The sequence below is a fragment of the Macrotis lagotis genome, chromosome 5 (assembly GCF_037893015.1).
Source record: "Macrotis lagotis isolate mMagLag1 chromosome 5, bilby.v1.9.chrom.fasta, whole genome shotgun sequence".
In the NCBI taxonomy this organism is placed as follows: Eukaryota; Metazoa; Chordata; class Mammalia; order Peramelemorphia; family Peramelidae; genus Macrotis; species Macrotis lagotis.
The window spans coordinates 64,053,102-64,058,250 of NC_133662.1; the positions used below are offsets into that span (position 1 = coordinate 64,053,102).

Below are 5,149 nucleotides of genomic sequence, written 5' to 3' on the forward strand. Positions count from 1 at the left end.
CTTTTTAAATATGATTTTTTTTATTACCTCTTGTTGGGACCAGTTTCTTGAAAAAAAATAACAAATAAACCCAATATACCCTTTTATCTTCCCTCCATCCAGAGAACTATCACTAACTGCACTTTATTTAAAAAAAAAGAATATGCCAAGTAGTTAAGCACAGTGAGTAAATATATTAATTGTGTTTTGGCAATATATTCCATGTTCCATATACCTAATTCTCCAATTTTATGAGAAATGACTATTTCTCTCTTGTATTTAATAACTGATTATTGTATTGGTCCAAGTTTTTTCCCATTTTTTACCTCCTCATTCAGAAACCAACCAGTATGCAACTTTCCTCTTAAAGATGTACCCAGGCTAATTAGACAGTAAAAAAAAATTCTAAGTGTAGGCTAATGGATGCATTACTGTTCATTATGTTTGTTCAGAGAGATCTGGGAAAATGTGGTTCTTGCCTTTTGTCAAACAGTTTACATGGAAATTTACCAAGAATTTGGGCGATCCAAGTCACACATTTCAAGATTCTCCTGGTAATAAAATCTGCCATCTCACTACAATATTCATTAATTATTAACTAATCAGAGTCAATTACTACCCTGAGCAATACATATTCTTCAAAGGACATAAACAAGCCTACTGCCGTGAGAGGTCTTTGGTCTAAGAGATGGCTAAATGACTATCCTTTTAGGAAAATGCTGGCAAAACTAATAAAATGATTATCCAGAAATTATGCTTCTATTGAACTTTATAATTGTCACATCTTCAAATAAAAGAGTGAAATGCAGTCTAACATCTCTTCTTCAGGGGCATGTTCTCATCCTGTGTGATTCTTTTCATGCATTCTTTGATAGAAGTTTACCCACCCAATATGCTATGGACCTTCTTCCAGGGAAAGGAAGAGAATAAATATTTCTGTATCTATTATTATATGTCATACAACACCAAGAGAACTAGAGGTAGGTGATGGTACCCAGCCTGGATTTAGGAATACATGAGTTTAAACTGATTCTTGTCTGCTAGCTGCCCCCTTCAACATTCATTTTTGTAAGATTTTGAAACCCAAATTTTTCTTCCTCCTTTCTTTTCCTCTCTCCCTTCCTTCTCTTCTCTTCTTTCCCTTCTTTCCCTCCCTCTGACATAGATTATACATGTACAATTATGTTAAACATATTTACATAGTAGTCATGTTGTGAAAGAAGAATCAGAACAAAAGAGAAAAAAAACATGAGAAGGAAAAAACAAAAAGCATATTTAAAAAAGTGAAAATAGTGTGCTTCAATCTTTATCCAAACTCCATAGTTCTTTCTCTGAATGTGGATGACATTTTCCATCACAAGCCTTTTTTTTTTGCATGTAAAGGAAGAATATAAAACTATTTATTGACTACTGTTCACCAGTATTTACAATAAAGTAAACAATATACAGTTGTATAACATTCCAATGACTACAAAGCTTTTTCTTTTTTTTCTTTTTTGTTGTTTTTCCTGACTCCAGAGGAGTCAAGTGACTCAAATACTCAAAAAGGCTGGTCCTACATGTTGAAGGGATAAGTTGGGATAAAGAAGGAAAAACATGCACATCAAGAGTATAGAAGACTACATAACATGGGTACGTTTGCTTCCTCATTTATGCCCATAGTTAGGAAAACATAATGCCTCCCCCAATGCCTGCCCTTTGGGCAGAATATATAAGTTCCATCAGATGAGGATGTTACTACATGATTAAGAGAGGACCCTTTGGTTAGTAAAATAAGATGGGACACCCCTACTTTCTAAAGCAGGGAAGTCCAAGGTTTTCCTTTGAAAATCAAGGCCAAAATGGTTCTATTTTAACACTTTAGGTAATGTTTAAACAAGTTCCGGCAGCCTTTACCCAGGTATGGGGTTTGGGCAAATATTCACAGCTGAGATGTTAGACATGTGAAGAGGCTGCAAGCAAGCCTGGTCACCAATCTGGGCAGATGGGATTCTCACCTGTCCAGTTCTAATCAATGAGGAGAGACTCCCTTCTGGATCAATGTGGAGCTTTCATCTCCTGGTGTATAGGGGCCACCTTTTCATGCACAGTGAAGATGCTCACTACCACCTTCACAGGGCCTAGATGCTGTGTTACCTGCAAGGTTACCTGCGAAATCATTCTGTTCTGTTCCAAAACAGTTTAGTGTTTTCTGTTGTCAGGAGGAATGGGCTCTTGGGCTCCCTTCCCTAGAACTGAGCAAACATGGGAAAAGGCTGCCTGAAGCAAACTTTCATTAGATTTATCTCTAGGTGTAAAACGCAAGCTTTTAAAAGCTAAGGGTTTCATTCAAATGAATACCAGAAATCTACACAGACACAACATTTTCTTGGACAGCTAACCTTAGGCATACATGGGGGCTAAACATTTCTTAGGATTCAGAGTAGTGACTAGAGAAGGTATTAATCAATATTTATAAAAGTTTTTCTCTATGATGGAGGAAGTTAATAATTCCATAGTATCAAATGCTCTCTTCTGTGATAAATGTTAAAGTAAATGCAGAAAGCTTGTATTTACTTGTTCAGTTACCAGTGCTGTTGATGCAAAATAAAAACCAGCCCAAACGAAAAACCAAACGAAAAACAAAATCTACTTAAAAACCTACCCAACTTAGTTCTCATTAGCTGGAGATGGTGCTTACACTGCTAACAAATCAAAGAATGGAATCGAGATCAGGACTTTATAATAGATATGTATGTATGTATGTATGTATATATGCACACACACATACATACATACTTAAAATAGCCACACAAATGATTGATTATTGTGCTTTATCTTCAGGACAGGAGTGCCAGGTCAGCCGCTCCTCATAAAAGGCAATGACTATCTGGGGACATTTCATGTTTGCTTCTTTGGCCAGCACCAAGTCAGCCTCATCGGAATCTTCAGCTCTCCGCTGCTGTCTGTGGCACCAATGATTCGTTCTGGATCAAGGCCCCGAGCAAAACCCCTTGGTTTGTCAGCAGACTCGCGCTTCTTCTTGGACTTGCTATCCTCTGACTCACTATCGGATAAAGACTTTCTCTTGGTGCCATCTTTTTCTTTACCAGCCTTCTGAGAATTCAGAAAGGCTTCAATTAACTCTGGACAATCTAAGTTTTCTTCGGGTTCCCACGTATTATCGGCATCTGTAAATCCTTTCCACTTTAAGAAATATTCCACTTTCCCATTCAGCACGCGTCGGTCCAAGACCTTCTCCACTACAAACTCCTCAGGCTCTGCTTCCTCTACTTTCTTGCTCTTGCCATTCTGTTTCTTTCCCATCTTTTGCAGCGTCGTCTTGTTGGAGGCCATCTTCCCTGCAGACCCAGGAGCTTCGGCCGCCGCTCCGCGTCCGGGCCGCCGCCACCGAGGGGCACGGGCCCCGGGGCCGGGCCGGGACCAGCGGGGCCGCCGCTGCCGCTGCCGCCGCCGCCGCGGAGGATGGAGCCGGAGAGGGGCCGCCGTCGCTACAGTTGCCGCCCCACAAGCCTTTTCTTAATTGTCTTGGATTACTGTATTACTGAGAAGAACTAAATTTATCATAGTTGATCATTACACAATTGTTGTTACTGTATATAGTGTATGAGCTAATATTTTTTAAAAAAATGCTTAGTTGTAACCACCATTTTGTTTTAAGAATAACTTCGAGCGAATAAGGCATTTTGACTATTTTAAAAATTCAGATCAGCTACAATGGATTTATAAAGGAAAACACTACTTACATCAAGAGATAAAACTGATAAATAGAAGTAGGGATACAAATGGAATATGTGAAATATAAATCTGTTCTTTCCTCACTCTGGTTATATGACCCATGCAACTCTTTTTCCAACTATACATCATTTTGATATCTCTTCTAACACTTCTAACAATTGGTTTCATGGCAAATCTATTCATGCCTACCATGCATCTTTCCATTGAACTTAACAGTGACTCGTACATAATATTTTCTTTCTGAATTATAACTTATAGTGATACAGGATGAAGGGAAGAATCTTTTTCTTCTTTATCATCTGGAGAATAAATTTTTCTTGATAATCCTATTGGAATTTAGACCGATGTTTGAGGAAAAGTTATAGTCTGTCTTTATACCTATACTTGAAACTTTAATTTCTGAATCAATATTCAATCTAAGTATTTTATTGATAAGAGATTCGCAATTAAGGAAAGAAAATCTACCATATATTCTTATACCCTTCTTTTTCATGAGAAGTAGATCAATCACTACTTTATCTGACTGTGTAGAGGGAGGGCACAATATTTAGTCCTGTCCCCTCTCCTGTTTTAGTAGCTAGTAAACTTACTAGAATAAAGCAATGACAGAACTTTTAGCATAGGATTTTGCATCTATTAGGTGTTGTATTTGATGATTTGTTAGTTAAGTTAAAAAATAGAAAATAAACAAACAACAGATTTATTATTTTGATGTTCTCACATTCTTAATCATGAAAAACATTTTAAAACAATGAACCTTTTTCACTGCAAGGTATAAAATCTAAACAAAAATATATTGTCACTAGTTTTTAATTTTAGAATTAGAAGGAATTCTAAAGGAAACACCTGATATAGAGTATGACAGATATAGGAATTTCAGTTCAGAGTTAAGTTTTTAATGACTTACTTAAGTATTCGCATGTTCTTTTGTGAAATTTCCATTTCATTAAAAAAGTTTGTATTTTTTATTTTTAAAATTAAGCCATTAGGTTAAATATTTCCCAATTACATGTAAATTTTTTAATCATTTAAAAAATTTGTGTTCCAAATTCTCTCTCTTTCCCCTTTCCCCTTCCCCCCCCCCCCCAACTCCTCTGGAGAAGACAAATAATTTGATTTTCATTATACCTATATGAATGTGTAAAACATTTTCATATTATCCACATTGCAAATCAAGCACAAGCAAAATACAGAATAAAAGTAAAGTAAAAAAGTAGACTTCAATCTGTATTCAAAGTTTATCAGTTCTGACTGAATGGGTATAACATTTTTCTTTATAAATGTTTTGAAAGTGTCTTGTATTGTTATAGTGCTCAGAGCAGCTGTCTTTCAATTGTGTTACTGTGTACCATGTTTTTCTGGTTCTGCTTGCTTCCTTTTGCATGAGTTTTTAGAAGTCTCCCTGATTTTATGAAAGCATTCTTCTTATCAT

General features: G+C 36.4%; 1 pseudogene; it reads right to left on the minus strand.

Moving 5' to 3' along the window:
- Nucleotides 1–2,747: 2,747 nt before the first annotated feature.
- On the minus strand, nt 2,748–3,366 carry LOC141489719 (chromobox protein homolog 3 pseudogene; annotated as a pseudogene).
- Between the last annotated feature and the right edge of the window lie 1,783 nt (nt 3,367–5,149).